The sequence below is a fragment of the Cynoglossus semilaevis genome, chromosome 1 (genome assembly GCF_000523025.1).
Source record: "Cynoglossus semilaevis isolate Cse_v1.0 chromosome 1, Cse_v1.0, whole genome shotgun sequence".
In the NCBI taxonomy this organism is placed as follows: domain Eukaryota; kingdom Metazoa; phylum Chordata; class Actinopteri; order Pleuronectiformes; family Cynoglossidae; genus Cynoglossus; species Cynoglossus semilaevis.
In genome coordinates this window covers 7836994-7862149 of record NC_024307.1, presented here as the reverse complement: position 1 = coordinate 7862149, position 25156 = coordinate 7836994, and the positions used below count along the sequence as shown (strand labels likewise).

The window sequence follows — 25156 nt, the reverse complement described above, 5'->3', positions numbered from 1 at the left end:
TTGGTCCTTCTTTCAAAAAAAAAAAAATCCTTCAGCTTGTGATATGTAACAAAATCTTTATTTGTTATGAAATTTCTAATATATATACGTGTGTAATATATATGTATGTATATGTATATTGGACTTTGTTTATTAAACATAATTATGTTTTTCTCATAAAAAGACAACATTTTTGTCCTGGTGTTACCATTTTATATAATTTTACAACACAACTCTCATAAATCTATGACTTTATTTTAATAAAACATTAGGATATCGCTCTTGTTTGACTTTATTCTCATAAATTGTCCACCATTTCCTGATAAGGTTACAACTTATCTTCTCATAAACCTACCACTTTGTTCTCATAAATGTATAACTTTCAATCTTGTCATTTTATAGTTTTTTTATTGTCAGCGGATGCTAAAATTTAAAAGTCAGAATGTTAGTCATCAGGCTGTCAGTAGCCTTCGTCACTGCTGCTCCCACTGTGTCGTCACGTAGCTTCCTTTTGCTTGACTCACCTTTTCACCACACTCACTCACTCTGTGTCTTAATAAAACAAATCCGTCCACCTTTTCCACATCCCACTCTGCTTGCTTTCCACTTCTAGTTGTCTCTTGTCTTTTTACACACGCCTGGGGTCAATCACCTGAGCTCTCTCAGCTGCTCTCTGACAGGCCTGATGAGTAAGCAAACCAGCCAGCCAGCGCCCAGTAAAGTTAATGGAACCCGATGGCCGGAGGCTGAAGTAAAAACTTCTGTTTTCTGTCAGGACAATACGTTGGAACAGCACAGTGACAGGTGATCAGGACACTGACAGGTGAACAGTCAAATTAATGTTTTTTTATCACAGATACAATAAAGGGTTGTCGTTCTTTCCACTACAAATGTCCGCGGATGTAATGTCTGGTTTGTTGACAATGCAGCTGGATCGGTTTCTAGAACAGTCCGCGCTCCTTGTGTGAAGTCTGTCACGATGTTCAGTCTCTGACAGTTGACTGACGTTTGATTAGTGGACCCGGAACCATCAGCTCTCAGAGATGATGTACTCCTACGACCACCGCAGCTCCAGTCACACACCTGTTCCCTCCCTCTCTCTCTCTCTCTGTCACACACACACACAAACACACACCCAGTGCCTACATTTTCCACCATTTCTCATTAAATACCTAGCAAAATTTGACAGGTTTTGACAGCGCAGGTTTCCACATAGATCTTGCCACAGTGACAGATATCCGACAGCTTGGCGATAACTGCTGCCTTATTGCAGAAACACAGGTGTCCCTCACGGCTGATGACAATAGGTGGCTCTGAGTGATAGGTGCAGTGAAAAGTTACGTAGCTGGAACAAGAGGAGAGAGTGCATGCTGAGACAGGAAGGAGGAAGGAAGTGTTGAAAGGACTCAATTCACGAAGACAAAGTAAAACATGATGGCATTTCTAGGGCTATGTTTTGGCTCGTAGAAAATGTATTTTAATATATAATAATAGCAGTTCTTCTGCTAACTTCTTCTTGCCCTCCACCCGCCCTCCACCCGCTGTCCCTCCTTGTCTTTTTCCTCCACTTTCCTCCTGCAAAGCAGCCCCTTAGTGCTGCTTTTAATATTGCTTGAGTGTGCAGTCTTTTTAACACACTCTGGCATTCACTCCTTTCCGCGTGCCCTCTGTCAACAGTAAACTTTTTAAAAAGCGAGCTTAACAAGTCGAGGAAGGGTGGCACAGATGGCTACATCTTAGGTGGTAATTATCAACCGCTTCCTCCCAACAAAAGGGAAAAAAAGGATGAAAGAAACACGTGAAGCCATTGTCGTCAGGTCAACTGATGCCACGTTTGCGGGGAGCTTGAACCGACAAACAGAAAAAGGGACCTTCTGCACGCCAGACAGCACGTTGACGGTGTCGCGGGTCAAGTACGACCATAAGAGGATGATTTTTGGCTTCAGTGCACATCAGCCAGACGGAGATCTACATTAAAACGTGATTGCGGTTGGCAAGAAAATCAGCATTTGTCTAATATTCCATACCGCTTAGCCTGGTGTCACATCTTGTTTAAGTGAAGTTGTTAGGGAAGAACTTCAGTTGCACTAATGGCTTCGTTCTGATGTGGTGTAACGTACAGTCGACAGGCAATAAGAGCCAATTAGTGTGAAAGTGTTCCAGGCAGCTGGAGGTGTTGATAATAGGAGTTAATGCACAGCCCAAACAGGCTGCTTTTTAAGGACTGAACCGTTCATTCTGCATCACATCCATTAGAATCGAAGGTGACAGCTCATTTAAATCCTCTTGTATTTGGAGAAAAATTTAATACACAACAAGGTGATAGGTGAGACCCCCCCCCCATCCCTCCCTCATGCCTCGGCATGAGGCACAAGCTGCATGCAAAAATATGTAAATGCTGCCCGTATTAGAATCTTTGTTTGCTTGTCATTCTCACATGGGGCATATCAAAGCCATATGACCTGATTTTACACCTGCTGTTTAATTAAATTTACAAGACAGACACAGTCTCCACTCCCGGTGATATACAAATCTGGCTTTATTACCCCGGCACTGTAATTTACAAGGCAATTTACTGCTGGGCGGTAATGGAGCCTGCCAAAGTGCTCCCTCAGAAAAGATACACAAACACGCACAACAACAAGTAGCCTTCCTTCCTTCCTGAAGACAGGATCAAGAATTCCAGAACCCAATGTAATCACAGCAGGTCACACACGCAGTTGATGGTTGTAACGCCAGTGAAACGCACAATGGTAAAAACCTAAGCAACATACACAATTCGGACGATACGTTGCCAGAGTTTCAGTCGCACAGATCTATATATATATGTATATATATATGTACATATGTATATATATATATATATATATATATATATATATATACACATTTATATATATTGAGTCAGGCTTCCACACAGGAGGCGCCACTGAGTGTTTCCTCTGAAATTGACCCTCTGGCTTGAATCTGTGACTCTCCAATCTTACCCTGTACAATACAGTTTCTTTTAAAGTAACAAACTATAACTTTAAGGTCTGTGTCACAGCTAAATGTTCCCTAGGCTGTCATTGGCTTCAGGATTTAAAACACCACAGCCTAGTATATCAAGACGTGTGCATGAGAGCACGCATCTGTGTGCGCACGCAGACAGATTTGTGGTTGCATGTGAAGCAGAGACATGCCCCATGGTTGCAGTAGAGTGTGCATCTCAGGCAATCCATAATAGATGATGAAATTTGGCAAGCCATCCAGCCTTATGGTCCTTTCCTCCTCCTGCAGCTGCTTGTTTTCCCAGAACTCATCTGTGCTGCTGACCAAGAGCTGAGTGTGTATGTATGTGTGTGTCTAAGAGAGAGAGAGGGAGAGAGAGAGAGTACGTATGTCACTGTCTTTGCCCACGAGCGCTCCATGAGCGTCTTTCCATTCCTCAATATGTCAGACTTGAATATGAAACTGTGTAACTTTTTCATCACTCAAACACCATGAGCACATATGGCCACAAAGCTGGTGCTGAATGTCAAAGTTGAGTGGAAAGGCCAGAATGTAGTGACAGTCACAGATCGTTGTTAATGTTTGTCACGCCAACTTCACCAACATGTTTGGACGTAGAAAACAGTCCTGACTTTATTTTATCAGATGTGAAACACCTAGCGATGTCAAAAGATAAAAAAATTAATCTGACCAGTCTTGGGTTAGCTGTGGATTAATCACGATTTATCATGATCAATTGCGTTGAATCAATACTCCAGTATAGTAGTGATTCTTGACCCTTTTTGAGCCACGGCACATAATTGACAAAAGAAAAATCTCATGACCCTCCACCAAACAAAAATGTGACCAAAGTATATGTAATGAGATATCTTCTATTTTCAATATACTCACAATTTATTCAGTGTGAAACCTGGGCTTGTTTAGTTGAACACAACACTGATCGGCACACAGGAATTGAAGGAAGACACATATGAAGATCTTCTTCAACAGTTTTTTAAAATTAAATTAAAATTAAATTTAGCAAACGTACTTTTCATACAGTTTCTGTCTTAAAGTACACTGTGTATAACTTGGGTCAAGATACTGTTATTTCAACATTTATTAGCAAATGTAGCATTTAAAACTTTAAACTGATCTGATCTGAGAATAGCTTGTTGATTTCAATTATTAGGAGAATTATTATATTTCCTTGAATGTTTAAATCATAATTTACATTATTCATAATGTAAATTGACACAAAGGCTAACTAGCTGCTAGCTGAAAATGCTGAAAATGTGAGCAGTAAACTAAACTTGTCTCTGGCGACCATTCCAGTGTGACTGTTCTGTTCTTTTTTTACTCTGAAAAAAATCTTATTCCCCTGATCATCTGACCACCCGCCTGCAGTGGACTGGAAAGTCCCATGTCTCCCCTGTGTGTCTCTTTGTGTGTGGGTGGGGTGAGGGGGGTGCGGAGGGGTGACACTGGTCAGGAGTGAATAAAGTAGGTCATTGATAAATGGTGGTAAGTTATTGCACATTATCAGCTGGTGTGGTTGCTTCAGGCCTTCCTAGACAAATTGTTTCAGAGTCACTGACCCACAAAGGGTTTTTTAATTTTTTCCAGCACTTCTGCATCCACAACAACAGCTGTGACGTAGGGTCCAATAATTGATGACACAGGTTGGACTATGGAGCAGGACCAACAGCAGCTTTATTGTAGATTTATTTATTTATTTCTCTGCTATTTTTTCATAGTCCATTATTCCTCTTTTTCTAATTATCCATCTAGAGTCCAACGCCAAAGACCTCCCTGTAGCCCCGATCAAAAAAGTAATTTTGATTATTGTTCTTTTTTATTTAAATTTGAGGAAAGAAAACATAAAATGAAAAGTGAAGGAATGGCAAAAAAAAAACAACAAAAAAACAAAAAAAAACGAGAAATAAATGAGGGAACGCGATCACATCCACCATCTCCTGCCCTTCAGGCGGCCCAGGTGCCTGCAGCTTCACGCTGCTCAGTTGTACCACAGAACCTGGCGTGACTACTATGAAACAGGTCCTTCTCATCACTCTCTCCTTCCCCAAGGATAGCCACAATTATTACACACTGAGAGTGTACAGTGTGGAGAAAACATGCTGAAAATGACAACGCCCCAAGCCACAGCACATGGAAGAAAGGGAGAGCGAGAGAGGGAGGAGAGAAGTGAGGGAAACAAAGAGAGAGAGAGTTAGGGGGAGCCAGAGCACACTGGAGACTGAGCCTGCTTTATAAAGGTGCAGGTGCAGGATTTGAGTGACTGCCAGGTTGCACTCTCCTTTTGGTTCCATATTAACGTTGTCAGCTTTTTAGCTCTCTTCTCCTCACCTGCACCGCTCCATCCCTCACTATGTTCTGCGGTTCGCTCATTTTCAAGAGCTCCACTTTCACCCAGAGACTGTAAAAAGTTTGGCAGACCTTGAAGCTGCACGTTCTGAAGTTAGGTAACAAAACAACAAATCAAATCCCTCAAACTGCAGCGGAGATTTTAGCCAACAGCTGTTTTGGAGCATGTCAGGGCTGGAGTTGCAAACACTGTTTGACAAGATGTCACTCATTTCTGGTGAGTCATCTGAAGGGGGTGCTGTGACATTATGAATAATTTGGCAGGTCTCTGATTTAATGTATTACAGTAAATATCACCATGGCTATTCAGGTGTGTCTCATGTGGACATAAAACAAATGATAAACTGTGTTGATAGTGTCATTAAGATATGTTATGTTCTTTATTAATGTTTTTATTATAACAGCTTTAATATTTTCAACAATCAAACTGACTCTGGTAGACATCAGGAAAATTAGGCCTTAATGTCCATTACACAGAACACATAAAAATCTAAAACTTTTCACAACCACCTGTGTGTAACAAATCCTAAGACGCTGCAGTACAAAATGTGCTATGAATTTAAGTACATATGACTGTATTTAGGTATATGTGTATATATGCATGTATAGGATTAAGACTTCAGTGCAAGGTGGATGTATTTTTTTCATTCTGTGTAAATTTACTTATATTCAAGTCTGTTTTGAATTGTTACTTTTAAAACCTTTAACTTAAATATACCAACAGATCGCTTGAATCGTTGGTTCGAGTCCTGACTTGACCCACACAGTGGTTCTTCTGTGTTGACCAAACACCAAAACACAAAAGGAATCTTTATGTTGAGTATATGTACACTGACAAATGAAGCTGATTCTTCCTTGACTTCTCTTACCTCACTAACTAATCCAGTGTATTAATATATAGTGGACGGGGAATATTATGAAAAACACACAAACACCACCTGTTTGCGCCTCGCTAAAGAGCATCTGGCAGCACTGAGACACCGAACCGCACACATTTCATTGTGATATTTACAGTTACACTGAAAAGGTCTGCGTGTGCATGTGTGTGTGGTGTGTGTAGTTTCTTCAATCCCCCAATTGAAACTTCTGCACAGGCTGCTATTAGACCTCCAATACTTCTGTGTGTAATTATGCTTTCATGTCATCATTTTATCACATCATTTACTTATTTTTGTCGCTACAGATGTTTGGATGTTTGCCTTCGTACTCGGAGCTATTTTTAATCAGCAAACAGATGTCTCTCATGACAGAAGCAAACCTTTAAATTTATTGAACTCATGTCGTTTACATATGCAAACACGTGCAGTCTTATTCCATGGCTGGTGATGTGGGCTTTTGTTTGGTACTTGTTTGGTCATGTGGTGGATGAGATAAACCAGTGTTTCCCAAACTTTTTTTCTGGGGACCCATATTTTAAAAGTCACAAACCTTTGCGACCCAAGTCCATAGACATTATTCGTAAACTCCTGGGAAACATGATGTGAGACGACCCAAAAAAAATCACTTGCGACCCACCTGAGGGTCGTGACCCAGTCTTTGGGAAACAATGAGTTAGAGTCTGTTCAAATCTCCTATTGTAATTTTACTGAGAATTGGTTTATGTTTGCAGCAGTTGGGATAAGAAAGATCGCCCTTTTAAATAAGGTGAAGCAATCAACATTTCTTATTTTTTCTTACAGTTTCTCTACTTATCTCTTACTGATGAAATGTACTGCATTTCTTCAGCTACCAGGCCTTGCTCGACCAAAAACCAAGCTCAGAGTGGAAAAAGTTTCACCAATGACCAAATGTCACTAATTAGTTTGAACTGCATTTTTGATGAAGCCAGTTGGTGTGGTGGGGCGGTGGTGTTGGCAGGGGGCAGCAGGAAGAGGGAGAATTGATGGGCTGTGCCTCAAAATGTAAATTAAACAAAAGGCGGGAGTTCACATGACAGCTTTGAAGGGGCAGGGCTGGAGCCTTCTGAGTTTCAGTGTGAGAAGGAGAACAAGTGATGCACAGAACACCAAACTCTGGCACATGGCAAAGAGCTCGGAGGCAGCAGAAGCAAAATAACTTCTGTTCTAGGGAACAACAAAGGAGGAACAAACAGCGTGGCCCACAACTTTTTGGTCCTTATTATTCTGTGATTTCGTAATCAAGAGGATGAGATCTGATCCACAAACCATGGACAGCTGGTTCATTTCCACTGCTGGGCCTTGTGGGAGATGTAGTTTCTTCTCTCAGCGACATATGCAAATCCCAACTGTCCCTCCTCTCTCTCTCCCCATAATTGCCGACTTTTCAGCAACAGAAGGAGGCCCATTTGTGAGAGTGTATATGTGCGAGCAAGAGTGTATGTGTGTGTGTGCTCTCGTCAGGGTCCAGCCTTATTTCAAGGGATAAATAAAAGATGCAGAGTTCGTCTAAAGGAGCCTGGCAGAAGGTAGTCACAGACAGGCGAGGGATTCTTCAGAGAATCTGGGCCGTGCATGGCACCGCATCGATTCTCCAATCGGGATTCATAAGGTTCAAACATGCTGCATTGTGGGCCGCAGATTGTGTTGTCTGGGCCTCCCTCAAGTGACATGTAAAAAGCCTGTCCCCCATCTGCCTGACAGATTTGTGCGGGCAGATCCCGAACGCTTTGGAAAGAGAGACAGGTGGGGATGGACATACAGACAGACTGAGGGACGAGTGCCACTCAGCACCCCCTCAGCTGTCAGCACAGAAGACGGAGTGCAGCTAACTTCACTGGTGACAAGCTGTGGCGGGCAACACGCAAAAAGTTTGTTCAACACTCTGAACCTGCTTCTCTGAGTCACTGACGAGAGCTACACCTGTCTGTAAGCTGGAGGAAGCACCACGGGGCAGGAAACAGACCTGCTGATGATACACCCTGACAGCCTGCATCAGGGTAAATTATGGTAATAGCATGCAGTCATCTGCCTGGTGCCGTTTGACTCGACAAAAACACTTAAACACTCCATCTATTTCTCTAAGTGGGAAGCAGAGAGGCCATCTTGGATGGGTGGGCCTGTGGGGTTTTTTGACAGGAACAGAGCAGAAGAGACCTAGTGATGCTGCAGTGACATCCCACAGTCTGTTCCACACACGAAGGCAGGAGAACAGGCCTCCTCAAAAACCTGCCAGCATTGACGGATTTGCAGAACGACATGAAAGGATATTCACTGGGAGCGTGACTCAACCTGAAAATGCAGGGTTTTCTCGAGCAGCATGGTGTCAGCTTATTTCACAGCATAATTTCTTTGATCTAAAACTAAACTTCATTTCTGGAGTTTGCTTTATTCTTCCAGTCTGTAATATAGGAAAAGAGAAACGACTTTTTTTTTTTGTTTAAAAGACATTAAGATTTTTTTCTTCAATCTGTTTGTTTTTCATTCGCTTTTCCAACATGTGCACTCAAATAAATCATTCCTGGACAGATAACATTAGACAAGCTTTTAGTCTGATGACATTAGGGTTGTTAAGGGCCACCGTGTAATGACGGTTCAATCAAATCAATGCTCCCATTCAAAGTTAGAATCAATAGCGATATGTTGTAATTATGAAATGTATCTTCTTCAGAGCAGCTGCTCCCCCTCTGGGAGCTCTCTCCTTCCCCCCTCTCTGCCTCCATTTGTCCCTCTGCCTGGTTCACTTTCTTTGCTGAAACACAAGCTGAGGCTTTCTGAATGTCAGACCCAGGATCGATACAAAACCAGTCAGCAACGGTCTGCACTCTCCGGGTGTGCTGTCAGTGGGCTGTATAAATAATCTGATATGGTGGAATGATGGACACATGTGTCCCAATTCCAAAAGACACAGTGGCTTTTAACTGAACTCTTATTGACTCCAACAACACACACGATCCGCAGTGTCTTCTCCAACCACACCCAGCATCAATGAACGACCCAACAGTGGGTGAGTGTCATTTTTTGAATAATATTATTTTATTTGTTGCTGAAAATGTAATGAATTTATTTAAATTTTTTCCCATTATTTGAAAGAGACAACATATGCTAATTTTATGCAAATTAATGTGGTTCCTTGATATGACAATGAAATGCTAGAAAACATGAAGAAAGAACAAAACAATTAAAAAAATTGTCCCCTCCTGTTTTTATGACTTCACCTTTAAATGATAATGAGCCACCGAGGGCTCCGCCTACCTCTTCTAGGTGGAAGACGGAGGAAGATGAATTAATGTTAACATGGCTGACAGTTGAGCAGTGAGGGAGAGATCTGCCATTTTTTTAGGCAGATTCTGACAGGTATGATAAACTGACAGGATACAGCAAAGACAGAGAACAAACTGTGAAAACTACCATGTGAAAAATTGTAGTTTTCAAAGTCTCCTGAGTGGCATCAGATCATCGCTGTTTATTCCTCCACTACTCCTCCAACAACACAACCAATTTCTGATGAATCTACGACTGGTCATGCAAAGCACAAGTACATTCTGTGTGGCTACATCTGTATGAGGACTAACCGAAATTGTAAGGTCTCAATGGCTGCCTCTCCCATGTTGTTACGGATGACAACCCACTTCTAGCGCCTCAAGAGTTTACAAAATATAGCTTGTGTTTAGTTAAATGAGCAGCTACTGGGCCATACATGATAGCAGCCTGGCAGTCATTCGACCAGAGCAAATGGTGGATCCTCGCAGGTAGGAGAGGTTGTATAAATATAAAATGTATAAAATACAGGTGTTTTTGAGGCACTACAGACTCTGTCTCTTTAAAAGACCCATAAATCTCATGTTTAAGACTCGTTACAACTCCGGCAGACATTTAAATTCAAATTTAAAGCTGACAGAGAGCTGTTTTTTCATCTGCTCCGTGAACTTTTCTCTGATGTATTTCTTATTGGATGTTTGCTGCCCGACATTTGCTTAGTACAAACGCACACATACCATACATCCATTTTTAAAAAGACAGATGGACGGGGCATACAGCTCTGAGCCAGCAGAACAACACGTCAGAGTGACACCACCTTATGCTTCTCCTTCTGCATAATGCTGAATATCGAGAGGAGAAATGCAGCCTTCGGACCTAATTAAAAGCCTTATCTTTTCTTAGCAGGGACCGTAGAGGTTTAGAGGAAGTATCTTTACCTCCCCTAATACACACACACACACACACACGCACACTGTGTGTATATCCTACCAGCTACAAAAAAGCCTTTGAAAGGTAATACAGACAAATTTGTACAAGAAGGAGCAGGAAGCACAGACAGAGGGAGAACATCAGGCCACAGCAGGGTCTGGAGCTCAGTGTGGAGATAAATGTCACACCTAACCCTCTGTTGGCCTCCACCACACAAATGAAGCAACCACTTTTCTCTTATCATCCACCACACACACACACACACACACACACACACTGCTCTCTTCTGTGTCTCTCCACAACAATTAGCTTTATGGTGGCTCCGAGCCTGTGAAATGTCATCCTGCCAGGTAAACTAGCTATTATATCACAAAGGCTGCAGCTGAGTCAATTACACAGCATAGGGAAGAGGAGTAAGGAGCAGCGAGTGGGGTGTGTGTGTGGGGGTGGGGGTTATGGTCGAGAACTGGGGCAATGAATTCATGAGTTCATCAAAGGCGCAGGCGGCGAGGTCAGCGGTGAGAGCGCTGAGAGCGGCAGGATAGAAGAGGTAAAAAAGGAACAGACGAGAGCCGCAATCGACCAGATTGTCAGTGGTATGGTAATACGGCATTTACCGGACAGCAGTGGAAGGTTTTCTTGCTGATTTCATGTTTCATTATTTGTTCAACTGTATTATGTGTGTACTGGAAATGAGCTCGGCTTGAAAAGACTAAGATCAATTTTACACTTAGTTATTTATTTAAAAGAAAAAAAACTAATATAAAATATTATATATATTATTTATTATATTATACTTCCATAAGCCGACATAAACGATACCCTAAATCTGTATGTTTTAAGTACAAGAAATAATTGGTTGCTAGCAAAAAACTTAAATATAATTCTTAGGTATAAAAAAGTATTTTATTTACAAGCACAAATAAAAGACGAATATGAAAGCCAAATTAATGGGACCAAACTAGTGAGAGGAACAAATACTAGACAGCAGTGAACGGTAAAAAAAAAAAACACCATCGCCTGAACAGGGACTTGAACCCTGGACCCTCAGATTAAAAGTCTGAGGCTCTACCGACTGAGCTATCCAGGCTCTGGAAGACAATATCTCAGGTTTACAACACAAAACAACAGGTATTTTCAGTCCTGCCATTTGTTGCTGTTTCCAAAGGGAATGCTGTAGCATGACTAGAAACTTCAGCTTAACATGCAGGAACATCCACTGTCGGCACCAACATGTAGCTGTCACTCAGTGTGGTCCACTAGTGCATCACAAATTTGATCCATCAAAATTTGGGATGAAAAGAGGAGGTATTGTTTCAGTGGGATTTAGCTGCTCTGATAATAATAACAACAATAATAATAATAACAACACGTAAATACCTCTTTCTTTTGCAACACAATAGACAGCGAAAGACTGCAATAGTGATATGGACCAGACCCAGGGCTCCATCCAGAAATACTGGTTCTCTAAAGCTTGTGACAGATGCGGTCCTCTCTCTGCAGTGTGTCCAGATGGAGCTGGTTGCTCAGGGCACAGGGAGGTGGCCTCTAGGGGCATCCTCTCGTCACTCTCTCCCCCTTTACTCACTCCTGAACTGGAGCTGTGGATGCACAGAAGACACAGTTCTTCTGCTGTTAACCCCTCAATCCGCCTCCTGTCCACCTCTCTTCCCTGCTGCAGTGGACGGTGCTCAAATGCCATCACGCCCCACCTGGGCCTAGCCAAGCCTGTCCTCACCATGGCGAGGCGGGAGGTGTGACACGTTGTGCCGTGTGCGCTCACCCCTGACGGGAACACAATGGCCCAAGGACTGGCTGGCTGACTGGTCCAGGTACAGATAATGCTGTTAATCGTGCAGAGGAGCAAACAGCTTCCAGGAACAATGACAAACCGGCAGAGCAGTGATTGCTGGAAATATCTTTCACTATCATCACACACATTCAGCCCTACACACACAGTGTCAGAGCTCATCATCACACACATTCAGCCCTACACACAGTGTCAGAGCTCACACACACAGGTGTTAACGATACCATATCCACACACACACACTTTTTACTTAGGCTATTTTGATTCATCTTTAGAGTCTAGTGTCCTTATGAATCCAAGGTGTTCCAGTCTGATAGAGATGACATGAAAACCTCCAGCCTAGTACACTCCTGGAATCTTGAACACTCTGCTGCCATCTGCCTCAAATGTGATAGAAATGAATATATTTGAAAATGAAAAGGTTAGTACTACAAAGACTTACTTGGGGGGCCTTGGCTGAAACTCAACAGTCAGTTGTTGTCTAACAACCTCTCACTCACACCTGGATTACTTCTTGTGCTACATACAAGCCCCCATTCACACCTTGACCCGTGTGAATACAACATGTGAATGGATCAATGTGTAAATACCTGCACTGCCAGTTATATTCAAAGGACGCTCTATTGAAGTATTCAGCTATTTGAATGTGACAAACTACCATCTCCTATCAGTACCATGTGTGGGAGAAATAAGGAGTTTACATTGGGTTTTGCTAACTGTAATAAGAGTATTGTTGATTAACTCATAGTGACTCATCAACTCGAAAAGATAAACACACCCTATCCAGCAGGACTACATTAGAAACTCCTGTGCTACCAGGATGGATGTAGCAACATCGACTCCAGACTACTTCAAGAAAATGTATTTTATAAAGTACACTTCAACTTCAAAGCTATTCACTCAGGCACTGTATCAACAAATCTGTGCAGAAACTCCAAGATCAACTCAGCTGAGTCCGAAACCAGTACAGAAACCAGATCTCTATTTTGCTGAGTACGATCACAAACTGGAAATATCTTCATCCAACCACCAAGTGACAACTGCCACTATAATTAAATATATATATATATATATGATGCTGTATATAAAATGCACAGTGTTAAATTTGCAGTGGTGATTTAGTAGAAAAAAACGAAAAGTGGGAAAATCTACCAAACTGTTTGACTGTGTACAGTAAATGTCTGTAATAAAGTTTTAATGAGACCCGCTGCCACTCAGTCAGAGCTGTCTGGACCAGTGATGCCGCTACAGTAACTGCTCAGATGTCGTCAAATTGAGTGGCAGCCTCCCCTGGTCGCATGCATCTGGGGTGTGAGGGGCATGTGTTGCAAACAGTCACACGTCTCAGAAATCCTCTGTGTTTATCACCTGCTGACATTCATATTCATGTCACTATGGCTCGCTGGCCTGATTCAGCATCCTGCTACTTCACTGACCACTGAGTCTTTACATTTTGTAACTACAAGCTGTTGAAAGCATCTGACGGCCTGCGGCAACTAAGATCTTGAAAAGGTTCCCATCCTCCTGGGCGCGAGTCAAAATGTTTGAGAAAAACTTGAAAGATATCAACAGATCTGAAGCGACGTTGGAGCCGCATCAGAGTGGAGGTTTTTCTTGCCATGAATTTGAAAAAATAAATAAATAAATAAAAATCAGAATTTTTCATTAAACGAACTAAATGTTGCTTTTAATGTGAAACTCTTTCCATGTAACCCAGGACGTGGGTGATGTAGTGATCACAGGCGGGAAACGAAATATGAAAACACATCGCAGTTCCTTTGTAGTTGTAAACAAAAAAAAAAGTTGATTTTTTTTTTATTTTAATTTTAATGACATTTAAGGATTCCTTGTAGGAGTTCCTGGGCTATATATGTGGACTGGTGTGTTGTGTGTTGTGTGTGTGTGAGGGAATCACAGGGGCTTTGCTTCCCTCTCTGGCTCAGATATTGGCATCCGGCCGTACTCTGCCATGCATAGGAAAACGCGCAGGACTGGGACTGAAATCAAGGTCAGGCCTTGAAAATGATGCAGCAAGACTCCAAAGACCTGACGTTCTGCTGAGTTTGGCATTGTGCTCCCCATCCCTCGAGGCCCACGACGAGGAGTCACCCTTCGTGCTTATCCACACCAACCTGTAATGAGCTGCTGGAAGACAGCGCTACTTAGAGCCAGGGTTTGGAGACTCTTGGCATGCTGCTTCAATTGAAGAGACTACTACATGGTCTCTTGGCATGGACATGAGACCTACTTCAACCACCCATAGATTAAATGTTACTTAGTAGGATCTGCCATCCTGAAAATATCCCAGAACCCTGCAGTTTGAAGGACAATTTAAACACGCTTCTATAGTAGGAGGTAAAAATAAAATGACATGTTTCGTATTTAAATTTTTAAAAAATCTACAAAATTTGGAGGATATGACATAATACAACACGTGACTCACTTCCTTGACAATCCAACCACATCCGCGAGGTCCACTCTACTTCTAAAAAATGTCAAGTGACAAGAGAGGGCACTGGCAGAGACTACAAAGAGCTGGAGATCAGAGAGGCCCCATACCACTTTTGTGCTGACCTTAAAAAGGAACAGCGCACTGTGCAAACATCTGGTCCATCAGCTGGATCCTATGCATCAGCGGGCACAGGGACACACTGGGACAGGTTGGCGGCTGCCTTTGACAGCAACAGTTAATTTCCAACATAATCAATTTATGTGCAGCTCCATAATAACCATCTGTGTTCTGCACGAGGAGGACAGTCCTGAGGAACAGAACAGTGCTGGCTGCTCCTCCTCTCCATGAGCTACGCCAGGGGCAAAAGGGAGGAGAAGGAAGTTGAAGATGCAGAAGTGGAGTTTGGAAAGTATGTTTGAGGAGAACAGGGAGAATGAGGAGGAGGAGAAGGGAACTGATGATGGAGAAAAGGAAAGTCAATAAAAATCACTTATTCATCAATGGGCTTTTTTTTAAACCAACTGAACAAACAACCCTTAAAAACAGTGTTTCTCCTTCATGACCTAAATTTGGATTTTCACCAGCAAGGTTAGCTCCCCTGGCACGTGGAGCCCACCACATCCTCATCCACCTCCAGTGTCAAGTTGTGCCAGGGTAGGTGTCACTCAGACGATTACTGAATCACCTTGGTGAGCCAATTACACCGTGCGCTGTCAAAGCCAATAGCAAACAATGCCTCACACGCCGACATCCACAGCTTGGCTAGTGTGAAGCAAAACATGAAAATGGAATTAAGCCCCTGTGACCCCTCACCTCGATACATGGAATTGTTTTAATAACAAGTATCTGCATAATGTGCTCGCTTTTGCAGATGACCTCTGACTTGATTTGACCTTCGAGGGTGTTTTTAGTCTTTTTCAATGCGGTATATAAAAACAAATATGCTTTTAAAAACAGAAGTAAAAGTATTCTTCATTGGAACTCCAACAATGTTGATGATTTATTCTCTATTTCTGCTAAATTTTAAAGCCTGATATCATACGTGTCACACAAAGCCATGGCTGGTTTGATTTAGCTGTGAAATCTTAGGTTGGTTCATGTATTGTACATCACAGCAGCCTTCACCAATGATCAAGGGACGGTCTATCACTGCGATCAATAATAACCTTTACACAGGCCGCTCCGTCCTGACCCCAGTCCATCCAACCTCTCATACATTATACATGTCCTGTATGAATGTGTCCATGTACATCCTCTGCTGTCAGAGATGACATGCAGCAGGCATGAGCAGCTGTGAGGCTTTTTCTCTTTGTGTGTGTATGTGTGTGTGTGTGGTGTCTAGTGTCTATAGCATTCAGTAAATCCTCAGAATCCCTCAGGCCACCTGGACACAATGGCCTTGGGCTGCCACCATCAGCACTGATACAAGTGGCAGCGAAAGCCCAGCTACAGAAAAGACACAGATGGACATACGTTCAGTTGATTTTCTCACACCAAACGGCAGTGTTTCACTTCACTGTATATGAGTGATATTCAACTGCAGCAGTCACAGAAAAAACTGTGTACTCTTTACTGGGGGGTGAGTAAAGAGTGAGGTTCAACTGGCAGTCCATGGGCCAAATCTGTCCGGCCAAACCATCCAATCTGGCCCACCACTGGATTCCAAATTAAACATCAAATATTAATGTTGTAAAAATGTGATTTTTAATTCATTTTATTTGAATGTCCAGAAGTTGATGTTGAGTTTGTAAAGACATTTACTATAGTGCCATTGAGATTCAAGATTCAAATTAAAAGACTTACAAGGTCATTGGACAATCATGCTGTCAATCACAAATTTAAACCAAAAGACATTTACTATAGTGCCATTGAGAAGATTCAAATTAAAGACTTACAAGGTTTTGGACAATCATGCTGTCAATCACAGATTTAAACCTGTATAGTTTCCTTTATAGGAATAATAAAAAACTGAAATAAGAGCTGACACATGGTGTTTTGTTATTACTATAATTTTGCAAGAACATACAAACAAACTCCAAGGCAAGAGCACTAACCACTCCTCCACTGTGTGGTGCCCAAGGAATAATGGAAGGAGAGTAAAGGCTGTTTTGTTTTGGAAGAAAAAAAAATCAAATAAAGTGTAAATAATTACACCTGCAGAGAGAATTATTTATATACTGTACTTCAGATGTGTCCTTTGTTCAGTGTGTGAAAGAGAGAGAGAGATCGCCTGCTCATCTCCAATTCTAATTCTATATGTTTTTTTTCTTCGTTCCATGTACAGAAGTCTTTGATTCTGTCCTGCTTCTCAATTCTTCATGGAACTCCGGCATTTCAAAGAGTTCTCCTTTTCTCTCCTCCTTCTTCCTCGGCGAAGTGTTGGCCAAGTCTGGGAGAGGGACTGCCCATCAGAGGTTGGCTGCTATCAGCAGGGGGCCACATGTCTCCAATTCAGGTCAGCCTTTGCTGCAGACGGGGACTTAAAAGCAAGCCTCAACACGTCCTGTGATCCCAGTAAGCACGCTTGTTAGTGGAATTGATAACGGACCCATACACCTGGGTCCTCTGAAGTTGGCATGGCATTTTAAAGGGGAAGACAGGGAGCCAGGGCAGCTAGACGCCGCATGTGAACGTGTCGAACTGAGTGAAAGGAGGGACGGGTGGGGAGAAAGGTCTTTTTGGCATGGGACGAAACAGAATATGTTTTGGGGGGAGTAACCTAGAACATTGTGGAATTATGTTCAAATACAGGGCATATGGCATGGAATCATTCTGAGAATCCTGAATAGGTTTTGGCTCCATCATCTAACCTCATAATTTACTGGAACAAAGTTTGCTACGCAATAATATGCACACATTTTTATTTTTTTGTTTCTTTGGCCAACCTTGTTTATTTAAACATTTTTTTCCAGAAAATGGAAGAAAACTGGTATTTCTGAATCTTTTAAAATATTACATTTAAAGACACTTTATGCACTCCTAATACACTCGCGATCAATATTTATGACCTTCAGTATTTCTCTCGACAGGAGGAATGGTTTTAGCCAGGCTTTTGGACATTTTTACGGGAATTCGTCCGAACTGTTTTCCAAGCTTCTCTACGAACATCTTAAATCTGTAATTCAATACATTTTGTGCTCTGTCAGCACTTGAGACCAGTGAGTCCTGAGGAACAGTCTCTGCGAAGACAAAAACTAACAATGTTTCTTCGCTAGTCATGGTTATCATCCACAGTTTGTTTGGGATCGTTATCGTAGTTATTTATGCTGGGAGATGAACCCCATCTTTTAAAGGCACGGCCAAATGGCAATGCATAGACGCATGACATCCAAGGTCCTAAAACTACTGGCTGAAATGTAGCCCAAAACTATTACAGAGCCCTTCTCATTCCCATGTGGGACACATTTTTGGTTGAATCCCTTCCACCTCGGCTATTTTTGGAATGATTAATTTTAATGTCTGTGTTAAAGTACGGCGTGTGTGAATCGCACCATACAGCAAACCAGCTCCGAATCGCTAACCTCTCCTTTAGAGAGGCAGTATAATCTAGTTTATATCACAGAGAGCCTGCTGTAAAGCTAACATCATCAGAAGATTTAAAACTGTATTTATACACACTCAGAACTAAATAAAACATAGACGGCTAAAGACTTCACAGTAATAACTTTGTACATATTTCCTACACTGAGTTCAAGGATTTCTCTGTGTTCAAACAGCAGCGGTGCAGCTGATGAAGTACGTCCCAGCGTTTGCCTTCCAAACTCACACAAGCTCTGAGCTCAGATGCCACATTTATGATAATCAGAGTATAATTCATTTATTGGGTCTACCTTTGCCATGTGTTGACCCCACGGCCATGTTGCCAGCGCACATCTGGCTGCATGGTGCGCCGCTCAGTCCTGGATGGGATTTGCCCCTGGTGATGGGGCATCTGGGAGAGCAGATGAAGCTGAGGCTTGATGAGCGCTTTGTCTATTATGGATATGGGGCTTTATGGAGACATTGACAGCTGCACATTGACAGTCTCCTGAGCAGGAGGCCTACTTCAGCAGTTGTGCTCTTTCTGTTGTTCCAAACACAGAGGGAACGACACACAGAGCTATGAATACAAGTGTGATTCTGCATTTGGTTTAGAAGGAAAGTTTAGAAATGTCATTTTAGATGAAAATCTGTAATTAAAACAAAAATGTTTTTGTGTAAAAGTGTAACAGGGTTGATTACAAAATGTAAATTGTAACTGGACGGAAACAGCGTTATCGTCTTTTTTTTTGTCTTCTGAGAGGATTTAGGATTTTTGCTGTTTACATTTTCTTATCCGACATTGTTTGTTAAACTTTTATCTTTGTTTTCTGTGTCTGCTTTGCTGATGTAACGACTGAATTAATGTATCACATCGTATCACCTCATATCGTACTATGTTGTATCTTACCCTACTGTTAAAGCACTATTATTGAAGTGTTAGACAGCACATATACATGAAAAAAATTCAGTAACAGCTAAGGCACGTGCTTAATGTTAATTCTCACAGCTAAACCCACTGAAGTTAGGTGTTTTTAAAAATTACACCAACAGTCAAAGTGATGCGGTGTACGTGAATGAATCCATCGACTCGTTTGATGCACATCCTCACACTCGTGTTGGGTCAGAGCAGTGAAATCAAGAGAGCTTGATGATAAACACAAATAAAGGTTCCTCCACAAACATGTAGCTACAGATCAGGGGAGCCAAACTGACGCACTCCAACCTTTCCTCCTGCCCGCCATTTGTGAAGGATTTGGGGATTTCATAATTTCCTGTTCTTTCTGAAAGGGGGATGGCAGCACCTGGTCCACACAGCTGTACTTCATTTAGAGAGCAATTTGAAAAGAGCGAGGGGGAGAGGAGAGGAGCAGAGCAGCCTTGTCATTAAGGGCTCCAGAATGGCCTCCGTTTGTTAGACACATGGCGCAGAGTTAATGCCGCTGAATGGGGAATAGCGCTGTTGATGCTGTCACAAATTTCTCATAAGTGCTGCGACATTTGAAAAAGCCACTCCAAGAGCAGGGAAAGGGGGGGAGAATTCAAATTTTTTTCTTATCAAAGAACTATTTCTTTGTAGGTAATTGACAGCTGCTGCTGGGATGTAAGCACATATTTCTGTATCAAGAAGGATATTCTATTTGTGAGCCGTTTCTTCGCTCACAACACCTTGAAGTTCGCCGTGCAACGCAGGTGATTTGCAGTTCGGGCGTTTGTGCCGTTGAGCCAGCAGTGAGAAGAATAACCAGATTGTTGGTAAACTAAGGTGAGGCAAAGGTTTGTTGTGTGGATGCTGAGCTGCCTCGCCCCATCAGAGTTGATCTGACAGATGTTGACGTGCACATGTGCAGCGGAGAAAAGAAAAATAGCGAGGTTGGATCAAAGGCAAACGCTTTATTGCCACATCACAGGCCCCTGCTGCATTTTGAATTCTACCAATCTGTCCAAACAGTCAGATAAAATTCAGTGTTAAAGAGATGTGCCTCTATCCCACCCCTCCCTCACTCCCTCTCCCTCTCTCTCTCTCTCTACTACTCTCACTGCCTTCACCACGCCTGCCTCCTCTTGCTCTTAGAGTAAAAAAAAAATCTCAAGTGATAATAAGTGACGCAAGAGGCACCGGGGCAGCATGAAAACATTTCCACAATAACTTGGAGACTTGACAGATGTTTGAGGATTAAAACAGGAGGAGGCAAAATTCAAGTTTTGTGAGTCACACAAACCACAAACCACAGATTCACTACTGAGCCACTCGTACTCCCACATCCAGAGCAGCGTTAAAGGCAATACAGAAGAAAGACACCCACAAAAAACACCAGGTGATAATGAACGCTGCAGTGACGAGTTAGACTTATACAGAGTAGATAAGTGAAGGTAAGTAAGTTAATAAAATAAAATAAAACATTTTAAGGAATTTTTTTAGTGGCAGTTCTTTCCTTTAGACCAGTGGAGTCAAACCCCTGGCTCAAGGGCCACTTCTGGGCTGCCAACCCCCAACATTTGGCCCTGTTTATGTGTTTTCTTTCATGTAAAAATACCCAATATATTTCTATTGAACAAAAAGTACTTTTTCTAGAATATCTACAATTCTACACCGTACAGCGGAGGTTACAAAGGTCAGATTTGCCAGTTTTGATCAGGGCCATTTCTTCAAACTCTCTTCAAAATACGACCATCTGTACTACACACAAAAGAAAAGAAAAAAAAAACTGCTGCTTTCACACCTCACAAACTCAAAAAAAAAAAAGAAAAACACACAGCTGTCTTTTGCAATGGTTGGCCATTTTGACTGCTCACTGAGCAGTGGGCTTGAGTCGCATGCTGTTAATGGACTAACCATGCTGAGTGCAAAATGAGAGCTACAGCAAGAAGATGAGGACAACACACTGAGGCAAATGCACACACACACACACACACACACACACACATATTCACACAGCAGACACACACATGCACCTGCTATATGTGTGAGAGGAGGCACAGCCTAGCAATCCCAGAAAGCTGTGCTTTACAAATGAGTCAGAGGCAATTTGTGTGGTAACAAGAACACCGGTAGTCACCGCTCACTGGTTCCAGCCTTCCACTGTCTCATGCACATATATCTCACTGTCCTTCCGCTATGTTTGTCTATTACTTATTCATCTTTTTACTAAGACCCAACACTGATTCTCATCAATAACTGGAACCTAAACAACTTTGTAGGTTCCATGTGGAAACCTGTGGGCGCTACTGTTGGTGCCTTTGGCAGAGCAGTAGTGGTGCTGATGGCTGTGGGTGGTGGTGGTGTGGATGCAGAGGGTCAGGGGGCTCTTGGCTGCTCTCCTCCCTCCTGTCAGCCCCCCTCCCTGTTCTCTCTCCACCAGGCAGGCAGGCTGTGTTGGGCGGCCCGGCTCCCCGGTAGCAGATGCGAGCCCTCATGTCAGAGGCAGGCAGTGGCCCGACGGAGTGCCGCTCATGCTCATACCTCATTGAGCCATCTCCCCTAGCAGATGGCGCGCTGCTGCGGGCGCTCCTCTCCCCGATAATTACCAGGCCTCGCCACAGATGGAAATGTCAGTCAGCCTCACAGGTCCTGGTTCCTGCCACTGCCTCTGTCCGCGGCCCCTCTACCTAGGCCGGGCGCTGCCAACACTCACCATGTGTTCTGTGACTGCTGACTAGGCAGGCAACAAAAGAGAAATCCACCAACATGAATATTCATGCAGGGATGTTAGGTGGCTAGCTGAGGACCAGACTCCGCACCAGCAAACAGTCGGCCAGGTGTGGGTTGTGACACTGATTCCCATCCACTTTTTTTGTTTGCTCTACTTTGTCGCTGCCACCTTCCGGAACATCCACGTGTGTCTTGATCAATCTTGGAGAGTTGATATTGTACCTACTGCTTTGTACAGTTGTGGAATGACATATTTAGGAGATTAGGATAACTCTGTTTGCAAAATGGATTAATTCTAGCAGATGCCAGGACTAACCCCCACTTATCTGTGATAAGGTGACCAGATGTCTCAGCTTGGCAAAGGCAACACTCTCCGAGTTTTATTACTCGGCGCCAAAGCATCCCCCCGAGAAATTTCTCTCTGCGTTCACAGATAATCTACCTTCACAGAGAACAAGGCGAGAGGGTTTTGCCTCTTTGTGTATTTGTTCTTGTAGGAATTTAGATGGACGTGTTTTCTGCTCAAGGAGATTAAACTAAAGTAAATACCTTTGTGCCCAAGAGTGGAGGCTTATTAGAAAAATATCACCGTGGAGCAAATATCTCTGAGCAACAATTGACAATAGAAACAGCAAATCTGTGGTCTAAAATGAGCTTTCAGTAAATTTGTCTCACAACAGGATTAATTTATTTTTATTATCCATGAGTGTGTTTAAGGTAGAAGAGAGAAAGGGGGCGGGATGGGTGGGTGGGGTACCCAGATGTCTCACAAACATTTTGAGATTGTAAGACTGTCAAAAAGAAAGGCAGCACTCATTAGCTCTCTCTGTACATTTCAACTGGGAGCGCTTAAAATCTACAATCACTGATTACAGGTGATGGCTGTAATTGGATGTCATACTCAAACAATAACATTTTATTACCCATATGTCTTTTTATGCACTGAGATGTGTCTCTCAATGGCATCCCTGCCGCAATTTGTTCCAGTGTGCACAGGATCACCGCAGTGTCGTTTGTGGGCTGCTGAAGCCAGCATGACAATGACAACTGGCAGTGGTTACCTGAAGGAGAGAAATTAGTCACTGCAAAGTTGCAGTTTGCAGAAATATTTGCACTGCAACACTGCTGACAGTGCAACACTGCTGACAGTGTCCAGGCCAAAGATCCCACTCTGCAAGTGGTGAGGAGGAAAAAAAATAGCACTATAGCAAAGATCAAATTCATCACATTAAAACAAATAGAGAAAAAATACAATTTGACAATTTAAAGTTACTTTTCTTAAAGAATCTAAGATATATTCATGTGTATGATCTGTATGGGAATATAGAGTGTACACATGCGAATCAAACTGGTGAATCGTGAATTTCCTAAAATAACAAAAAAACAAAACAAAACAGTAGGACCAATAGAAAGTAGACCAAAAGGTGACATGCTGTTTTCTTACAACAAACAATACGATTCTACATCGCATGTCTGTGCTGCAAACACCTGGAGACTCCACAGAGCAGTTCAACCTAGGGGTAGCGACTCTCTGTGGGGTCGCCTGGAATTCAATTGGGGTCGCCTGAAAGGCCTAATAATTGCTAAAAAAAAAAAAAAAAGCTAATGAAACGTCTAACATCTAACAGATAAAGACGTGGTAACAAACCAGAGTAAATTACCAAAATACCTGGTGTCCATTCACACCCAAAGCATTAGATTTAAATGGCAGATCTGTAACCTTCGACGCACAACACCGCCACCTGATGGATTTACTGTATCTTAGACTGCCAGATTATTTTTAAAAAAATGAACTAGTTTGTTTGTTACTGTTGTCTGCATCTTTAAAGTGTGAACTGTTTTGGTAGCAAAGTATGTTTTAGCGCTATGTTTATTAGCTTTCTATCTATCTATCTATCCAACTTTTACCTAATCGCTTCAGATGAACTGCCAAAACTCTCAAGGAGCAGCTGACAGGCCACACTGAAGTTTATAATGTATCTTCACAAACAAAAAAAAAACTTTAGCAGTTGAATCCAAAGTCGACACAAGCAGCATAACACAGCAGAAAAAAGTTGATAAAGTTGAGTGGTGCAGAAGAATCGGTTTCATCAGGGAGATTCATTCTAGCCCAACTGCCAAGTCCTCGCTCGCTGATCTCGTGTTAGGCAGAGTGCGAGACGAAACTTGAAAACACATGATGCAACTGAGCGCAACTGCGTCAGCATAAAACAACTAGAACAACCCAGCCCTCTACAGGAGTGAAAGCTGCCTGCATCACAGTGAGTCGAGCGATAATAGTCTGTAAAACAAAAATAAGGCGCTTTGGCAGCAACAGCTGTGTCAATCCTATTAGGAACGAAGCAAAAAATACTTCAAAAGCAGTAGCGTGTGCTCAGTTGATATGACTGCGTGTTGTGAATCTGCCATTCAGCAGCAGCCAAAGCACAGAAGCCTAACACAGAGGCTGTGGTGAATACAACCTCTGATCATAATTAAAAGTGGTGGCGAGATGAATCTCAAGATATCACACCTTTGTGCTGGACAGATGCAGTTCTGCAGAATGGCATCTGTCCGTCTCCCTTTTTTCTTCCTTCTTTTTGTCTTGGGCTGACAAAGCTGGCCCCTCATTTCCATTCTGCCCATTATGCAAATGAGGATGCATCACATATGAGTTCAGATGAGTAAAGCAAGTGCAGAGGCCATGTCTCCTTTAGGACCAAGTGGAAATTTGCACTTAAAAGCCATTTGGTCTGACAAAACAATGGTCCAGGTGCGACGCCCTTGACCAAGGGCTTCACCGTCTCCTGTGAGGCAGAAAGTTGGTGTCACACCTGTTTCAGCCCCTTTCTGTCAGCTGTTGGTCCAGCTCAGTACTGTCTGAGCACCACCACCACTGAATGAATTACACATACATGTAATGACTATCATGGTGATGTTTTACACAATGTTTTTCAAAGTCGTTTTTCTCTTTTGTTGTTCTTGCTGGAGACTCTTGTTCTTCCATACGAAACCACAGAGGCCATATGTTATTTGTTGCTCTCTCACACAACCCTGTTGTTAGTCAACACACAAATCCAGATCAGACTGACAGATTAGCACTAACCACCAACTGCATTTGATCAGCAAATAAGCTCAATCCCTATTAAACAAAACGCTCTCGCTAATGAAGAAACCGCTCCTATGAGGATTTGGACATAATCTTATGAGAAGCTGATGATTTGAATCAGCCAGTTGTTTACATCTAGAAAATCAATAGTAAAGAACGCAGGGGCTTACTGAAAAAACAAAACAAAACAAAACTAAGCCCCAGAAAGAAGAAT

The 25156-nt window shown here is 42.5% G+C and overlaps 1 non-coding gene across 1 annotated transcript; it reads right to left on the bottom strand.

Annotated features, from left to right (window-relative positions):
• Positions 1-11438: 11438 nt before the first annotated feature.
• On the bottom strand, positions 11439-11511 carry trnak-uuu (transfer RNA lysine (anticodon UUU)). The gene has a single exon. It is a non-coding gene; the product is annotated as a tRNA-Lys (tRNA).
• Between the last annotated feature and the right edge of the window lie 13645 nt (positions 11512-25156).